Raw genomic sequence first — 20,595 nt, 5'->3', positions numbered from 1 at the left:
ATTGCATTATAGTTTATGGTATTTAAGAAAAACATGTATACAAATACCAAAGAGAAAAAGAAGAGAAAGAAATTGCAAAGGAAATTCTGAAAGTGGTTCAAGAATTGGACAAAGATATCGAGGAGGCGCATAGTATGGGTCAATGCTCTAGAGAAAAACACTATAGGCCACTAAAGATCATACTAAGGACTCAAATGATAGCTGAAGAGGTACTATCAAAAGCAGTAAAGCTAGCAAATAGTGAAAATTATAAAAATGTGTGGATAAAAAAGAAAATGAGTGATGAGGAAATAGAAAAGGCACTTAGAAATGAAGCAAATAAAAAAAAATGAGAAGAATGGAGACTGAAAAGAATGATTTTTTTTTTTTTTTTTTTTTTTTGAGAGAGAGAGAGTACTGGACCTGAGGCTGAGAAAATGATACATAAAAAAAAGAAACAAATTAAAAAAAAAAAAAAGAGAAGAAAAAACAACATATACAAACATAGATGGTATGATTTCTGGACTAAATGAATTAAACAACTATCTGGCAGTAGAGAAACCAGACATAATGGGAATTGTGGAGACAAAATTAAAAGGTTCACTACCATCAAATACTGTGGGACAAGGTCTGTACAACCATTGCATGAAAAATAGAATGGAAAAACAGGGTGGAGGAATGTTTTTGACAAAGGTTTAAATTTGACAAAGATAACATAAGGAAAAAATAATGTGGAATTGATTATGATTAAAGCTGAAAACAGAAATAAGAAAAGTAGAAAATTGATAGTAATATATATGCCCCCAAAAACACAGTCTTGGACTGATAGTGATCATTCCGAAATACTGGAAGACATAAAGAATGTATTGATTTATTGAAAGAAAGAGGAAACATAGTAATTATGGGTGACTTTATCTCAAAGGAAATATGTTGGGAAGAAATGACAGTAAAAGGTGGAGAGGAACTTTGGGGAAATATTCTAATGTATATGACCATGGAATACACATTGACTCAATGGGTGGAGGAAAATACCAGATAATGAAACGATGAAGAACTGTTGAGACTAGACTTGATATTCACATCAGAGCATGAAATCGTGGACAAAATGAAATACAAGACACCAATGGGGGAGAGTGATCACATACTAATAGAGTTCGAACTAAACAAAATGATGCGAGAAGAAATGAGAAACATAGAAAAGGAAGACTAATGTACAACAAAACAGACTTCGAAAAAAAAAAAAAATTAAAAATGCTAACTGGGAAAACTTTTTAAATGAAGAAACAAAGATGGAAGAAAAGTGGAACATATTAAAAGAAAAATACAAGAAGGGAACAGATAAATACTAAAGAAACAAAAAAGGGTATACATAAAGTGTTGGTATAACAAAAAGTGTAGTGAAGCTAAATGTAGAAGAGACAAAGCCTGGAAAAAAGATGTAAAAAAAAAGAAGACAATAGAAAATTTCAAGGACCAACATAAACTATTCTACAGATATGTAAATGACAAACTAAAAGACAAACACGAAATAGTGAAACTGCGCGAAGGAAATAAAGAACATATAGATGATGTAGAAATGGCAGAAATTATGATCAAACATTTTAAATCTGTATTCACAATTGAAAGCTCACAAAATTGGAAGGAAGGACAGAGAAAGATCCCCCGCAGTGAAAGAAATAATGGTGACACAGAAAGAAATAAGGGGCGAAATAAAAAACCTTAACATCAGAAAGTCACATGGGCCGGATGGAATTGCAAGTTGGATATTGAAAGAATGTATAGATGAACTAACGGACAAAATACACAAGATAATTGATTCCTCACTCAAAGAAGGTTAAGTACCACAAGATTGGAAAAATGCAAATATTGTGCCAATATACAAAGGAGGGGACAAAGGAAACCCAACCAACTATAGACCGGTCTCCCTTACAAGTACAATAGCAAAAATATGCAAAAAAGTTATCAAAAGTAAATGGATTAAACACTTGCAGGAGAACAAAATACTAAATCTAAAACAAATTGGATTTAGATGTGAAAGATCACATGCCACAAACTTAATAAGCTTTTACTTGAGGCTAATAGAAATAATTCAAGAAAGGGACAGATGGGCAGATTGTGCCTTCTTAGATTTACAAAAGGCATTTGACAAAGTACCACACAAAAAGCTACTAAGAAAAATTGAAACAATAGGTGGAATACAAGGAAAGTTATTGGAATGGATGAAAGATTTCTTGAACAGGAGAAAAATGAGGGTGGTACTCAGAGACAAGAACTCAAATTGGGAAGAAATGATAAGTGGAGTCCCACAAGGCTCTGTATTGGCTCCGATAATGTTTGCCATATATATAAATGACATGGATGAAGGTGTGGAATGTTATATGAACTTCTTTGCAGATGATGCGAAACTACTAAAGAGAGTAAGTACAGAGGAAGATTGCAAATCACTACAAGAAGACCTGGGGAAATGGATTCTGAAATGTGAAGTGAATTTCAACATCAAGAAATTATAATGGAATTTAGAAAAAGCAAAAACAGGATATTGGGACAATATAAAAGTGGTATAAAGGAAGTTAAAAAAGTCAACTCAGAAAGGGACCTAGGAGTAACTATCACCAATGACATGGCACCAGACAAACATCAACAAATTAGTTGGAGAAACTTTCAATTTATTAAGATCAATGAAAGTGGCCTTTGATTACATGGATGAAGAAATAGTAAAGAAAATATTAGTTACATTGATAAGACCAAAATTGGAGTATGCTGCAACACTATGGACACCTAGTACTAAAAAGAACATAAAGAAATTAGAAAGAATTCAAAGAGCAACAACAAAGATGGCACCAACACTCTCCAAATTGACATATGAACAAAGATTGGACAAACTTGAACAACCGACCTTGGAACACAGAAGAGAAAGAGGAGACCTACTAACCATCTACAGAATTATGAAAGGGATGGAAGTCCTTGATAGAGATGAGTTACTAAAGTGGGATAGGAGAAAAACACGAGGACATGAAAAGAAACTTAAAAAGGATAGTTACAGAAGAGATCTGAAAAAGAATAGCTTCCCACACAGAGTGATAGATCTCTGGAACAGACTGAATGAGGATACAGTGCAAAAACTATACAAGAATTTAAGATCAAACTGGATGCTGAAAGATACATAAAATACAACTAGATAAATATAATCTCTTTGCATCCATTTCCTAATATCTATATCTCATTAAATATTCTAATCCCCCAAGACACTTGCTTCCCTCAATCTACAGTTTACCTACACTTCCACTCCTCCCTTTCCAGCCACATACAACCCCAAGTACCCAAACCTCTCCACTTCCTCCAGCCTCTCTCCTTTAAGACTTGCTTTCAAATTGGTGCCATCCTCTTCCCTTGTACATTTCATCACCTTATATATTCATAATTTTATTATTCAGCTTCAGCAGTGTGGCTGAAGTAAGATCAAATCAGTCTTTATACTAAATTAATCAGCAAAAATCCATGTGGCAAAATGGCTCATATTTGTTGTTCTGCTGGCTAGTGGTCTATAAGCCAGATTCTTGTAAGCAGTGTGAGATGCAAAAACCATCATATGATGTCACATGTACTTGACACAACCATTGGCTGGCTAGCAGCTCTTGTGTGATGTGGGAATGACCCACACCACTTGGCTGCTCAGCATCAGTCACTTTCCTATCCATCTCCTTGCCTTTTTAGTTACACTCCAAGTGCTGCATTATTCATCATTTTTCATTATTCATTAAGGCTTTGGCTGTTGTGATGAATAATAATAATAGTGAGTCCACTTATGTATATGTATTTATATATGTACATTCATAATACCATGTTAATTGCTATTATCATTATTACTGATTATACATACATATACAAACAGTTTTCCTCCTTACAAGGGAGGTAGCCAAAGTCAAAGGCATAAATCCACCCCCACCCATTTCATCCCCACATACTCCACTCCTATTCATCACCCCTCTCTTCCCCTTTTCTTGGCTCCTCCTGGATGACAAGTCATCACTGCATCTCACCCACTGCCCTGGGTCAGAAGCAATGTAGCAAGACACAGCACATCCACAGCAAGCCCACTTCATTGAACTGGTAACCCCCCTCTCCATCCCTTAATGCAGAAAAAGAGAAGATGGAGAGAAATTTCTTTGGGCTGTGTCAAAATATCATTCACACATACTTCTTCACCCCCCCCCCCATCTCCCACCCATTCCTTTCCATGCATCACAGCATCATCCATACACAGCCATTCTGCACTCACTTCTTTTTTCTTTTTTCTCCTTTCCTTCCTCAACAGACAATCCCCTCTTTCCCAATGCCCCATCCATCCATCTCAAACTTGGTCACCCCCTCCACCTCTGCCTTGCACACCTCTTTTACTAATCTTTCTTCACTATTTCTTTCCATGTGTCCAAACCATCCCAATACACTTTCAACCTTATCTCCCAACTATCTTTCCACCCGTTCTCCTCTTCACCCCCTCGTTTCTCACTCTATCCAGCATAGTAACCCCTACCATACTTCTCAGGCATTTCATCTCAAACACATTTGAATTCTTCCTCTCTTAAGTTCCATGTTTTTGCCCCATACAGTGCTGTTGGCACAATCATCCCTTCATACAATTTCCTCTTAGCATCCATTCCCAAATATCTATTTCTCATTACATTTTTTAATCCCCCAAGGCATTTACTTGCTTCTCTCAATCTGTGTTCTACTTCCACCTCCATTCCTCCCTTTCCCACCACATTCGTACCCAAGTATCTAAAGCTGTCCACTCCCTCCAGTCTCTCTCCCTTAATACTCATTTCCAGTTTCCTGCCATCCTCTTTCCTTGTGCATCTCATCTCCTTTTACCCACATTTATCTTCAACTTTCTTTCACACACCTTCCCAAACTACATCACCAAGTTCCTTAATCTCTCCTCCGAACCTGCCATAAGCATAGTGTCATCAGCAAATAATAACTAGCTTATCTCCCATTTTTTTTTCATTTTCTTTAACCCTCTCCAATCCCTGGCCCATTACCCTTGTGTTTAGCCCATGCATCACCCCATCCATATATAAATTGAAAAGCCAAGGCAACATAACACATCTCTGGCAAAGTCGCACCTTTACCTCAATCCACTCACATTCTCCATTTCTAATTATAACACAGGCTCTACTACTCTTGTAAAAACTCTTGACTGCTCTTCCTGTCTACCCTGCCATAAGCCTTTTCCAAATCCATAAAGGCCCAAATAATATTCTTACCTTTACCTAAAGCTTTCTCACATATCTGCCTTACCACAAAAATCTGATCCAGGCAACCCCCACCTGTCCTAAACTTGCACTGTTCTTCACCAATTACTCCCTCTGATCCTCTCCTAACCCTCTCAACCAAAACCCTCCCATAAGCCTTTCCAACTACTATCAACAAACTGATCCCTCTGAAACTACTACACTCTACCCTTAAATAGAAACAAACATTAAAGCTCACCAGCCAGTCCACCATCATTGCACCTCCCTTTTTAAGACAATCTGCACAACACCTATCTAACCCAGGTGCCTTACCTGCACTCGTCATTTTAATAACTGCTTTCACCTCACCTTTCCTTATTTCTCCTCCATTTTCCTCATTCATCATTGTCATTTTCTAAGCACTTCCCACTGCAACTACCTTTCCATCCCTATACTCCTTCACATTTAGCAATTCCCTAAACTACTCTGCCCAGCTTCCTCTTATGTCTCTACCATTATCATCTCTCCATCTGCACCTTTTACCTTTTCTTCTCTACTTGATTCGCCTCCCCTTCCCCTCTTAATTTCTTTCCAAAACATCTTTTTTACTTTCAAAATTCTGTCATACTCTGACCCATTTCACATCTGCTCTCCTCTTTGCCTCCTTTAACTTATGCTTTACTTCTCATCAATTTTCTTTGTGCTTCTCATGTGATTCTCTTGCCCTATTATGTAACCAATCTGTGAATGCTTGTTTTTTCTCTTCTGTAACTTTCTTTGCTTCCTCATCCCACCACTCACTGCCCTTCCTTCTATTTCCTCCCATCCTCCTTGTTCCACACACCATCTTTGCACACCTTGTGACTCCCTCCTTGAAATATCCCCATTCCTCCTCCACTCCTAGTTCTACTCTATCCTTCACTCCCACTCTTCTCTCAGCTTCTTGTACTTCTCCTTTTCTTTCTCATTTAAGCAGTTTACTCTAAGCACCTCCCTACCTTCTGTCCTTTTCCTCTTTCTCCATCTATCCTCTACTCTCAACTTACCTTCCACCAAAAAATGATCTGATATTCCCCCACTCTCTCCCTTTAGAACATGTACATCCAAAACTCCTACTTTTCTCCTGGTTACCACTATATAGTCCATTAAAGCTACCTACCACCCTTCCATCCATGACCTTCCATGTGTCCTTATGCTTGACTTTCTTCTGAAACACTGTATTTGCTATCATCAACTCTCCAGGCACATCTCCACCATTATCTCTCCACAATGATTTTTTCCAGGAACTCCACACTTCCCAACCACTCCGTCTATTGGTTCATCTGCTACCCTAGCATTGAGATCTCCTAATACCACTACATTGACATTTCTCCCTAATCCTCTATGCACTCATTTAAATCTATCCAAAAAGCCTCCCTTTCCTCTACACTCTTCTCACTACCAGGCCCATATGCACTTACAAAGACCCACATCTCCCCAGTTTCACCTTCATCCACATTAACCTTGAAGAAACCTCCTTCCACTCCACATGCTTACCTATCTCTTCACTTACTAGTATAGCCACCCCTTCTCTCCCTCATCCTCTCTTCACTCCTGACACCCTCCCAAAGTCAAACTCACCCCTCCCTTTCAACTTAGTTTCACTCAATGCTAACACATCTTTCTTCTCACAGATATACTGCCTATCTCTTCCCTTTTACTCCCATCTGTACCACAGCCACACACATTAAAAGACCCAAACCTTAGGGTTCTGGTTGGAAAACTCCCAGACCCTCTTTTTTTTTTTTTAAGGAATGCTTAGTCCTATTCCCATCCCATTTTTGTTGCCTTTGATGACTCAAGTGGGAATACTCAGTGGTAGGATTCTCTCTCCCCTACCACAGGGTTTGGCAAAAAAGGAAATGAATATTCAGAGAATTGGCACAGGACAGTATTAAGAGTGGGGGGACAACATAAAGGAGGGACAGTTGCATGACAATAAAGTAGCATAATTTCTCTATGAATAGAGGTTTCCTCTATCACAGACAAAATGATGTGTGGCTCTGGTCTGTATGGACACCCCATGTAGACCCTAAAGTATCAGCTGAATACTACTGAGCAGCTTTTAACTCCACAATGATATGTACCCAATACCCCAGATGGGGGAGTGTTACTGTGTATGATAATGATATACTTTTTTTCTTCTATATTCTTTTCTACTAGTGATGACACAGTAATGTTGTCAGTGTCTGGATCAGAGACTGCTTCTATCATCCACAACTCGAGTTGTTTTCAGCATATGAAACCTTCAACTTGTTATAGTTTTCTTGTATATGTATATTTGTTTTACTTTTGAAATATATCAAATGAGAAATCAGCATCTAGTTTTAATTAATCACTGGATTTTATATATTTTTTCATGTTAGTCTGTAGGTTTAGATGTCTCTTGCAAGAGACTCACAAATCTCAAAATATCAGGACATAATCATTGGATTGGCTCACAGGTCACTTTGAAAGAAACATTGTATTGTTGTCTGAATTGGTGGGTGTTGATCAGAGTAAAATGATAACATAATCATTGACTTTTGTGGGGTGACTGCATCTGGTGAATATGATGTCTGTCTCTAACTCGATGGTGCAGTGGTACCACTCTTGGCAGCTATTTCAGTGATTTAAGCTTGAGTACCACTCAGGGCTGAAAATTTAAGTGTTGCTGTACTACAAGCCAGTATGCCAACTCTGGTGGGTATGGAGTTGGGTAAGGTCACAGCATTACCCATAGATCAGGCCATATTTGAGATCTGAGTCCTCATCCAGGAGAGTAGTAGCTGTCAATCATGAGTCCAATATGATCCAAGACCATGGTAAATCACCAGCCTGATTTTTCGGCTGATATTGCTTTAATGCTCTTATTCACATTTACCTTCAACTTCCTATCTTGTACCTTCCCAAACTCCAATACTAGCTGTCTCAAACCCTATGAGCCAGCCACAAAGTCTCTCTAACCATCTCCACAACCCTCTACCCATTATCATCGCACCTACTTCCCATCCATGTGTACATTGAATAATTATAGTGAGATAACATACCTCTGGCTCAGTGCCATCTTCACCTCAAACCACTCACAAGCTGGAACTTATGGTGTAGTGCTGTAGAGTGCTCTAACATAGGATACTAGTAGGACCCCGTAGTGCTGTGCCGTGCCCTGACCATCAGTGACGCTTCCAATACAAGGACTTTATTACGGCCGACGAGGCCTTATTTATACGTGTGTACTAAGCGTAGCATCATCTCGCTTTGCGTAGCAAGCGACGTTCACCCTCAGCCAGTCTATGCCCGTTTGTCATACTGTGAGCACCTAGTGCTCCGTGTCCGCATAAGCCACAATAAAGACATCAATCGTCCCTACCCCGTGTTTCCGTTGCAATCACAACATGGCACAGTGAGTAGGATTCGATGCAATTGCTTGCAACTTGCAACAGTGAAACATGGGACGATACGCGAATCAGTGGCGTGTACGTGAACGGCGCGCACGTGACGAATAAGCAACAGTGTACAGCTACACAGAAAAATGTAATTTTCGCAGGAAAATTAATTTTTCCCTGATACAAACCTGAGGTACTCCTTACACTAGGATACTCTCGCGTAGCGCGAATATTTCTACTGCGAAATTAAAATCCTCACTCTGGGTCTGGGCAACACTTATCCTCAGTAAGGGGCCCCATTGGGGCAAGGGGGGGGGCCCTTGCCCTCCACCACAAGTCTCGCACACTATAACCATTCTCTGAGCCAGGTATGATTTAAGCACAAGGTTGTCAGGCAAGGAGAAGGAACTGTTTAGAGGGGTGGTTGAGGAGGGCCATTAAAGGTAAGGAGTACCTCAGGTTTGTATCAGGGAAAAATTAATTTTCCTGCGAAAATTACATTTGTTCCGAAGAATACAAACTCTTCGGTACTCCTTACACTAGGAGACTCGGACTTAGGAGGGAAGGAAGTTGTTATCTAGCCTGGGAAACCGCTGTAAGGAAAATCTAGTGTGCTAAGACTATGTTGACCAGACCCCTATACATTCCCCTCACTTTGAAGTGCACCCCTTTCATTCCCTGGAGTGGAGACAGAAAGGTTATAATCACTTTTGTACCACTTATGGGCTTGAATTTATTACCTTTGAATGCTTGAGAGCCCGCGGGTGAGGTAAGGGAATGTAAGAGTATGAGAAGGATTTTAGAAAGTTATCCCTGCAGTTGCCGAGCCAGAACCTGGATGAGTTGTCCGGGTCGGCTGTGTGCTCTTGAGGAGGGGTATATCATTTTCAGGACTTCTTGGGTGGCCACTATGGGGCCCAAAGATAAGTTCCCTAAAGATTCCCGCATAACTTCTTTGAGGTAAAAGGAAGTGAACGTATTCTGGCTCTTCCATATACCTGCTTGAAGAACCTGGTTGACTGACCGATTCTTACTGATGACTAGGGAGGTCCCTACTGCCCTCAGGTCATGGGCAATCTGTGTGGTTCATGTCGCAGGCTCTGCGGATGACTTCCATTGTCCAGTAAGAAATGGAATTCTTAGTGATGGGCTACCTTTAGTAGAGATGAACAACCACTTTAATTCTGGTCGAAGATGTTCGGTTCTCTTGAGGTAGGTCCGGATGGCTTGTACCGCCGAGAGGGAGATCTTCCTGGACTTCCTGAGGACGTGGAAGGAGGCGATCTCAGGAATGGTGGCTCGAACTGGGACTAACTTCCTGGAGTGGCACCATTTTGCAAAGGCGCATTTCCCTTGATAAAGGTTAGCTGAGGAAGAGCAAATAGGAGCGGACATGTCCTCAACCACTTCTCTGGGAAAACCCTTCTTTAGGAGGATCTGGACTATAGTCTGAACGCGTGAAGATTGAGTGCTGAAGGGTTCTTGTGCCAAGGCCCGTTGATGGGTGGATACAGAAGATCTGGTCTTCCCTGAAGGGCCAGAGGCTCTTCTACTGCTAGCTAGAGGGCGTCCGGAAACCATGGGGCTTCGGGCCACCAAGGAGCGATCAAAGTCATCCGAAGGAAGGATGCGTGTCTTGTTCTGAGGAGTACCTTCTGGAGCAAGGGAATGGTGGGAAAGCGTAGGAGTCCAGGTTGTCCCAACTTTGCAGAAGAGCGTTTTCTCCTGCTGTCAGAGGATCCAGGAAAGGGCTGAAATATATTGGGAGTTGGTGATTCCATCTCATTGCAAAAAGGTCCACTAGAGGGGAGCCCCATTTGCTGAGGATGAAGTTCGCTACCTCTCGATAGAGGGACCATCTGTGTTGATTATCTGATTCTTCCTGCCGAGGTGGTCCGCCCAGACACTCCTCTTCCCCGGGATGTAACGGGCTTTGAGTGACACCTGGAGATTCTTGGCTAGGTTGAGGATGTCCATCATCAGAAGGCATAGTTCCTGGGAGACTGTGCCCCCCTTGCTCGTTTAGGTAGGCTACTACCAAGGAATTGTCCGACATTATGCCCACTACTTTTCCTGAGACTTGATCCTTGAAGTGACGGAGAGCCAGGAGTACTGCTTTCAACTCAAGCCAATTGATATGGGCTGTCCGCTCGACTGTGGACCAGGAACCGCTGATGTGATCGTCGTTGAGGTGGGCTCCCCAGCCCTCCTTGGAGGCATCGGAGAACAGGAGGACTTCGGGGGGAGATGGGCCGAGGGGCATCCCCATGAGAAGGTTGCATGGGCCTTCCACCAGAGAAGAGAATCCTTGACTTCTTCGGTGAGGGAGATGTGTTGTAGGGGTTCTCCCTCTTGCGGGGCCCACTGAGACTTGAGGAGCCGCTGTAGCGGTCGCATTCTTTGTCTACTCCAGGGGATTAATTTCTCTATGGAGGCCATATGGCCCAGGAGGATTTGGCATTGTGTAGCCGTCAGGAACCTGGTCGATAGTGCCTGTGCAACTAGAGATGCGAGATTCGGGATCCCCTTTCCTACTGGGAAGGATTCCATTAGGGAGGAGTCCAGGACCATACCCAGGTACGTGACTCTCTGTTCTGGTAAGAAATCTGACTTTTCCGGGTTGACTACTGTGCCCAATTTCAGGACAAAGGTTAGGACCATTCTCAGGTGTTCTTGGCATAGCTGGGCGGAATGCATCTTGGAGGTCCAGCGACACCATGAAGTTCCCTTCCCTGATAGACGCCCTTACGGACTCTGGGGTGGCCATTCGGAACTTCGTCAGGGAAAAGGAACTTGTTGAGTGGAGACAAATAGATGACTGGTCTCCACACCCCTGTTGTCTTTTCTACTAGGAATAGCCGTGAGAAGAACCCTGGGTCCGGAGTCGAGACTTCCACTAAAGTTCCTGTCTGGAGCAGAACGGAGGATTCCTCCGCTAGGGCCCGCCCGCGAGCCGAGTCCGGGTGGAAGCTGCTGACTTGGATGGGATAGAGGGAGAGGTTTGGGACAGTGGAAAAGGGAAGACAATAGCCCGTCTTAATGACTTAGTAGGTCCAGTCTTCCGCCCCGGCCTCTTCCCATGCTCTCCAGTAGAGGGAGAGGCAACCCCCTATCTTGTGCGGAGGGGCTGGCGAATTCCTAGGAGTCCTGTGGGGGAGTCCGGAGCCTCTATAATGTTTGCGTCGAGGATCTCGGAGTCCACCATATCCGGGGGAATCAGCGCGTGGGTGAGCATAAATCTCCCTGAGGAGGGGGTCACTGGGGTTCCCCGAGGATGGTGTCTCTCCTGTGGGACTCGAAGTTGGCTCAGGACGTTGAGAGACAGGAAACCTGATGCTTCAGGGCTCTGCTCGCGCTTGCCAAAAAGCCTGGAGGTCGCATTCTTCCTGGGGTTGTAGTGCGGGTAAGAACTCCCACGCCGAGGCAAGGAGGCGTTCTAGCCAGGAGTTCACCGCCAGGGACAGAGCCAGTGATTGAAGGTGGGAGCTGACTTCCCTGCCAGAGAGGAGGACGTTTCGCCTGCGCAGCGACTCGGCGTCCGCCTAACCAGCTCTGGTAACCTCGCCGGGATCGAGGCTGCTCCGAGGGTTGACCCCGATGGGGTGTAGAAGCGCTTCTGGTGTTCCAATGGGACCGGAAGCCAACGCGTCTTCTCGGTCGTCCTTGTTGCGAGAGCGTCGGAGGCCTGGGCCATGGCTCTCGCCGTCTGCGTACTCCATGGAAGGTGGAGGGGAGGAGGCTGGGCTTTCTGAGAGTTGGCCGTCATGAAGATGTCAGACTCGAATGTGGCTTCCTCTGCTTTCGGGTGGCCCAGTCGATTCGCCCTCCGAACCCTCGCGAGGACGTCCGAGAAGGAAGGAGGGACCACCATCGAGGATTCCGACTGGGAAACGGGAGGGGAAAGGGAGCGTGCCCCCCCCCCCCCTACGGAGCTGTGGACATCGTCGTCGGCGTAGGAGGGGTCGGCACGGGCAGAGAGGAACCTCACGCTACCATCCCGGTCACTGATGGGTACAGAGGGGGGCCGAGCAAGTGGAAGATGGTCGAGGGGGGCCCTTGGGGGCGGTGACTCCTCACGAGCTTCCGTGCGGTGCACGAACCGCGCTTGAGAAGCGCGGAAAAATTCCCGTTGGGCCTCCATCTGTTCCTTCAACGTAGTGACGAGTGAACAGAGAGTGGGGAGGAGGTCCGGGGAATGTCCGGGGAATGTCCACTTGGTGAGTCCCGCCTGGGTGCGGATGGTCCGGGAGACGCCAAGGGGAGACTGCCTCCAATGGACGAAGCTGAGTCACCCACGACGAACGCGCGCGTGGGCACATCTCGGGCTTCCTGCCCACCGGGCATAGAAAGGGTTCCGGCGATGACCCGGCTCGTCTGACGACGGGTGGAAGGTGGATGTGGGGGACCACCTGAGGAGAAGAGGCCGACGCGCTCCGAATCTCCGAACTCGGCTCCTTTGTCCGTGGGGGGGGCGGAGCCGCCGGACGCATCCGGGAAAAATCTCGTACCCGGGGGGGGGGGGTTCGCGGGGGCGGCTATGTACAACCATTCCGTTTACTACGCTTAGGAGGGGGGAGACAACTGTCCGCGTCCTCCGCCGACGTAGCATCCGGTCAGCGAGAAATACCGCGTCTGCAACCTCGTCCCTGATCTCTGTCCCTGTGAGCAAAGGGCATGGAAGGTCACCGTTGATCACCCGGCTCTTTGTGCGTACTGCGGGATTCCTGAGTAGAAGAGACTAAGGGGCTCTTTGCCCCCCCCCCCCCTTTGTCCGTGCCGGCGTCGAGTTTCGGGGGCAGCCGCAAGCGACCACATCCGGGAAAAATGTCATACAGGAACGGTAGCTAGCGGTGGCGTTGACGCGCATGTCCGGCTACGCTAACCGTCCTGGTTTGAAGGAAGAGGACAACTTGGCCTGAGAATGACTCGAAGTGGCGTTGTACCACCTTCCTGGCGACTGTTGAGTTTCTGGGATGGGCGAGGGCAAGCCGCAAGCGACCACATCCGGGAAAAGCTCGTACAGGAACGGTAGCTAGAGGTGGCCTTAGGCGCATGTCCATCTACGCTAACCGTCCAAGTTTAAAGGAATAAAGGACAACTTGGCTTCCTGTCTACTACGCCGTGGAGGAGGGAGAGAATGCTCGTCTCCTCCGAAGCCGTAGGCCGCCTTCCCATGTTTTTGGGGGGGTGAAGAGGGAAGCCATTTTCTATGCGTGCGCACCTTTCCCTTTATCTCCCTGCGGCGAAACCACAACAATACTGGAACCAGATTCCATACAGGAACGGTAGCTAGCGGTGGCGTTGACGCGCATGTCCGGCTACGCTAACCGTCCTGGTTTGAAGGAAGAGGACAACTTGGCCTGAGAATGACTCGAAGTGGCGTTGTACCACCTTCCTGGCGACTGTTGAGTTTCTGGGATGGGCGAGGGCAAGCCGCAAGCGACCACATCCGGGAAAAGCTCGTACAGGAACGGTAGCTAGAGGTGGCCTTAGGCGCATGTCCATCTACGCTAACCGTCCAAGCTTAAAGGAATAAAGGACAACTTGGCTTCCTGTCTACTACGCCGTGGAGGAGGGAGAGAATGCTCGTCTCCTCCGAAGCCGTAGGCCGCCTTCCCATGTTTTTGGGGGGGTGAAGAGGGAAGCCATTTTCTATGCGTGCGCACCTTTCCCTTTATCTCCCTGCGGCGAAACCACAACAATACTGGAACCAGATTCCATACTTACAGTGAAGGGTAGGATACCCGGTGGCGGTTAAGGGAATAATACAGGGAATGGAGAAGCACTTATTAATTCCAGGACACAGGATGGCGTAGGGAAAACCCCGATGAAATTGAAGGACGACGAACTCCTTAGCGTCCTTAGAGTGAGCTGGCGACAATCGAAGCGGATTGCTTGATTTTCGGCACCGACGTAAACAGTGACTTGGATGCCACGCCAATAAAGGAATTTGACTGAGAATCGGCCCATTAAGGGGGAAACCGAAAAAAAAACTAAACATGCAGTAGAGAGATGTTAACGCGGTCACTACTGCGAAGAGAATGGTTATAGTGTGCGAGACTTGTGGTGGAGGGCAAGGGCCCCCCCCCCCCTTGCCCCAATGGGGCCCCTTACTGAGGATAAGTGTTGCCCAGACCCAGAGTGAGGATTTTAATTTCGCAGTAGAAATATTCGCGCTACGCGAGAGTATCCTAGTGTAAGGAGTACCGAAGAGTTTGTATTCTTCGGAACAACTATCGTTAGTAGGGGTGTCGAAACATTCAAGGTCTAAGTAAACAGGTCTAATCGCTGGAGTAGTTCTGCGCAGCTTCTGACGTCATTTAGATGCGTCCATTTTCTCTTTGTGATACATTGAAGAAAACTGTGAAACGCCAAGGATGACAGGAACTATAATATTTTATATATTATATATATATTATATATCATATATATTATATATTCATATATATAGACAGGAACTATAATATTTTATATATATTATATATATATATTTTATATAATATTTGTCAGAATATAAATAATTGAGTGGAGCGGTGCGAGCGAAGGCGACGTCATTTTCGAACGACGGACCAACTTCAACTGACAGCTATAGGACCCGCTAACCCCACTTTGAACAGCCAAGTGACGTTCACGGGCTCGCTGCGCCAACTCCCTCGAAATTCGGTCGGAAGTGGTTAGACCTTATATTCTTAGATCTTGGAAACATTCGCTAATGAACATAACCTTATGATACCGAAGGGTTGGTATTTCTGGGGTTCGAATTGTTCGAATTCCTTCTGAATGAATATGAATCGAATAATAGTTCCGGAGTTCATATGGATTCACTATGACATGATAATCTTATTTCCGATGGAGACTTCAACTTGTCTCAAATAGTTTCGTTGTTTTGTGTCAAAATGATTAGCGTGATTTACTAACGATAGTTTTCTGTGCAGCTGTACATGCTGAACCGTGAGTGCAGTGCCTGCAATAGTGTGCATGCTGGATTGTGAAATACCGTGCGATGGTGTAACGCGCCTTCGTGGACACGCAGTGGTGCAAACAAAGAATCCTTTCATCCCACCGTTTTGCCCTATCCGCCGCGAATGCAACCCTGCACGGAGCCCAGGTATCATCATGCCTGTCGTAAGGCGAGCTCTTTCGTCTCCGTCCGTGCTGGCGCCCTTCAACTTTACCCTGCGAATTGTACTGCAGATGGATGCGTCGAGCCTCTACAGCATTGGATACGCCCTCCTCCAAGACCACGGTCAGAAGCACTTACGCCTCGTCCAGTGTGGCTCGCGGTTTCTGACGGACTCCAAAACCCAATACGCCACTGTCAGTGGAGACGCTTGCTGTCACCTGGGTCACATCCAAATGCAAATCATATCTATTTGGATTGCCCCACTTCTCGTTGATGACGGGCCATCGTCCGCCCATCCCCATCCTCACGTTAGAAATATCGTCACCGGCAACGCCGGTGCTTCGCGGGGACGACCCGTCGCCCGACGCCGATAGGACGCAAGACTACGGGCCGCGACACGGATAACCCCACCTACGGCCACCTGCTTACCTGCGTGTCCTCCGGGTTCCCGTCCGACCGCCTCGCCTTATCCAACTCCGTCCCTCCGTACTGGAAGCTTTGGGCCGCCCTCTCCGGCGACGGGGAACTGGTGCTGTACGACCAGCGCATCGTCGTCCCCGCCGTCTTACGGGAGCGCCCACCGGCCTCCGAAGACGCCGCCCCGTCGCGTCCCATCCCTCGGTGGAGGACCTGCCGTCCTCTTGCGCGGATCTCCCAAACTCCGCCTCCGCCGCTCGCCTCGTGAATAGGCATACCTCTTTCAATGGTCATGCGAGCGCGGTGGGTGTAGTGCTTTATAGTGCTCTAGCATAGGATACTAGCAGGGCCCCGTAGTGCTGTACCATGCCCCGACCATCAGTGACGCTTCCAATACAAGGACTCTTTGTTATGACCGACAAGGCCTTATTCATACGTGTATTAGGCATGGCATTATCTCACTCTGCGTAGTGAGTGACGTTCACCCTCAGCCAGTCTATACCCATCTGTCATACTGTGAACACATAGTGCTCCATGTACGCAGAAGCCACAATAGACATCAATCGCCCCCCCCCGTTTCTTTTGCAATCACAACAGAACTATACATGCATTGCTCCAGCACAATTCACTAAAACTATTCCAACCTTTGTCAGACACTGTGCATGACACCCAACCTATTCAGGTGCCTTACCAACATTTATCATTTTCAAATCTCCTTTTACCTTATTTTCACTAATATTCCTCTCATTTTCATCTGCCATCAGTCATTTTTCTAGCTTCTCCCACTGTTACAATCAATTCCTCCCTAACCTCCACATCCAAAAACTCTGATATATTCTATCCATCTTCCCTACAATGCCTTCTCTTCCATTGATATCTGTACATCTGCACCTTTTACCTTTTCCTCTCCACCTGATTCACCCTCCTCTCTTCACTTCCCTCCAAAACATCTTTGTATTCTTTTCAAGTTTTCTGTCATACTCCTACCCCATTTTACAGCTGCTCTTTTCTTTGTCTCTTTCACCTTGTTTTACTTCTCTCTTCTTGTATCTCAAATGCTTCCTGAGTACAAGCTTGCATTCAATCCATATCCTCACTTTTTCTCTTCTACAACAACCTTCATCTCTCATCCCACCATTCACTACCTTTCTATTTTCTCCCATCCTCTTTTTCCAACATACTATCTTTGCATAATTTGTCACTTCCTTAAAATCTGGGAGAGACAGTCACTGAATATACTGTCATTTCTTCGTTCTTGGTGTTAACCAGGTCACCTTTTGGATAAGGCGAGGTAGTAGTTGGTTTTCCTTGATCCTTTTATTATTTTTTTTTTTTTCAATCCCATTTTGAGATCTTTCCTCCCTCTTCTTAGGTAGAAGATAGGATGGAATGGGCTGCAAGACATTGAAACAGAATTCATAGCAGGTAATGAAAATTTAAATCTTATTGGATGTGATGAGGAAACTTTATTTCCCTTCAGCCCAGTCTCATGTACAAGACAAGATGGAAGGGACTGCAAGGCCTTGATAGTAGGATTCATAGCAGGTAAGGAAAACCTAATCACAAATTACTAAATATACTGTCAGTCTCAATTGCTACACAAAAGTTAGCATAAACTTTTCTGGTGGGAGTCAATTGTAGAGGTCATTGCAAGGTGGTGAGGAAACAATTTGTCATCCTACAGCAATGAATAGTGTAATACGTGCTCCTCATAATTAAACACATCTAATAATCCTCAGTTAACAAGATAATAGGGACCAATGATGAGTGCCTGCACGTGGTGGTTATGCAAGATGGACAGTGAAGCTCCCCATTTTCAAAATCCATCAACCCTCTCACCTCCTTCAGAAGATGCAGCCCTGAGTGGCTGCCACTGTCCAAGATCTCTCTGAACTTTAAATATTACACCTCACAGGAGGTGAGGAGAGCAGAGGTGGAAAGGGAGATAGGGTTGATGAAAAAGTATTGGGATGGTTTGGACACATGGAAATAATGAGTGAAGAAAGATTAGTAAAAGAGGTGTGGAAGGCAGAGGTGGAGGAAGTGAACATGAGGGGGTGACCAAGGATGAGATGGATGGATGGGGTAAAAGGGGCATTGGTAAAGAGGGGAATGTCTGTTGAAGAAGGAAGGGAGAAGACAGAGGATGGGGTTAAGTGGAGAACGGTTGTGTATGAATGATGCTGTGATGCATGGAAGGGAGTGGGTGGGCGATGTGGGGGTAAAAGAGTATGTGTGAGCGATATTTTGATGTAGCCCGAAGATTTCTCCCTGTCATCTCTTTTTCTATATAAGGGAATGGAGAGGGGAGTCGCTTATTAAATGAAGTGGACTTGCTATGGATGTGCTGTGTCTTGCTGCATTGCTTCTGACCCAGGGCAGTGGGTGAGATGCAGGGATTGCCCATCATCTAGGAGGAGCCAAGAAAAGAGGGAGGGAGGCATGATGAATGGGAGTGTAGTATGTGGGGATGAAATGGATGGGAGTGGATTTATGCCTTTGACTTTGGCTACCTCCCTTGTATGGGGGAAAAGACCTTGATATATGTATGTATTACACTTTTCCAACAAATGGGGAGCTGACATCCAACAAGTGGTCTTCATCTTCTTACCACTTTCAGCTGGTGACATAGAAACTGTCCCACACTGATATGACACAGACAACAGTCCAAAGTTTCTTCCCAGAGAGATCTGTAGGAGGGTCTGAGGACCATTGCCAGCCACTGTAAAGCAGAAGGACTTTCTACTCAGAGAAAACTCAAGGCAACAATTGAACGAGATGATACACTGTTACACTTCAAAGGAAAACTACTTTTCCCTCAACTCCTGTGACCACAAGGTCTGGCAACATTTTCTAGTCTCTCAGATCTTCAAGTGAATAAATCTTATACTGTTCCCTGTAGTGTATTTATGGACCAGAAGAAGGCAATTATTCAAATCTTCAGGGTAATGCAAGCACCTCGGACTAGAATATAACCAGTTTTATGTTGACATTAACAGGAACAATGCCTTACCAATATTCCCTCTTTCATCAACCCTATCTTCCAACTCCCTTTTTACCTCCACTCCCATTTCTATCCAGCCTAGTAACCCCTACCATACTTCTCAGCATTTCATTTCAAACACATTTACACTTCTTATGTTCCATGTGCCCCATACAGTGCTGTCAGCACAATCGCCCCTTCATAAAATCTCCTCTTAGCATCCATTCCCAAATGTCTATTTCTCATTACACCTTTAAATCCCAAGGCATTTACTTGCTTCTCTCAATCTACACTATCTCCACCTCTACTCCTTTTCCCACCACATTCGCCCCCAAGTGTCTAAAGCTATCCACTTCCTCCAGTCTCTCCTTTCCAATTTGTTGCCATCCTCTCCCCTTGTACATTTCATCACCTTACTTTTACCCACATTTATCTTCAACTTCCTTCTTTTACACACCTTCCTAAACTTAATCACATACTCCCTTAATCCCTCTGATCTTGCTACAAGCAGTGTCATCAGCAAAAACAACTGGCTTATCTCCCATTTTTCTTTAGCCATCTCCAATCCCCAGCCCATTACCCTTCATTTATCTGTCTCACCACCCTGTCCAGGTACAAATTGAACAGCTAAGGTGACAACACATCCCTGGTGAAGTCGCACCTTTACCTCAAACCACTCACTCTTCATTTCAAACACAGGCTCTACTACTCTCATAAAAACTTGCCTGCTCTTGACAGCTTTCTTCCTACCCTATACCTCCCACAGTGCCTTCCTGTCTACCCTGTCACGAGTCTTCTCCAAATCCATAAAGGCCCAAAAAACATTCTTACCTTTTCCTAAAGCATTCACAGGAATCCTTTAGGAAAAGGTAAGAATGTTTTTGCCTTACCACAAAAATCTGTTCCACACAACCCCTACTTGTCCTAAACCCACACATTCCTCACAAATTACTTTTTTTTTGTAGTACATACATACATACATATACCAAAGGTTTTTCCCCCTACATGGGAAGTAGCCACAAAGAAAAAGTCATAGAAACCACTCCCACCCATTCCATTTCCTATATATTCCACTACCCTCCACCCTCCTCCCTCCCTCTTATCTTGGCACCTCCTGGATGACGGGTCATCCCTGCATCCTGTCCACTGTAGTACATTTGGAAAATCTCATTACTATATATAAACTATGACCACATTCAAGGTGGACAAGACCTAATATGGATTTATTGGGTATAACATCACAAAAGTCCCCCTATTAGGAGACTAGGATTCCCTTTACTTTGTAATGTGGAATTTATTGAAACGTGCCCTTTGTTCAATTTGCCAGGATTGAAATCACCATCTCTCTGACCTCAGCACAAGTAGCAACACTTACTTGCCCAGCAAGCATCCTACTGACCCTATACAAAAACAGTCTTACACATGACTGGCAATTAAGGATAATTGAACAAAAAA

Source organism: Oratosquilla oratoria, chromosome 7 (assembly GCF_046742065.1).
Source record: "Oratosquilla oratoria isolate Oo_2021 chromosome 7, ASM4674206v1, whole genome shotgun sequence".
Lineage (NCBI taxonomy): Eukaryota > Metazoa > Arthropoda > Malacostraca > Stomatopoda > Squillidae > Oratosquilla > Oratosquilla oratoria.
Note: the sequence above shows the minus strand (reverse complement) of the source record.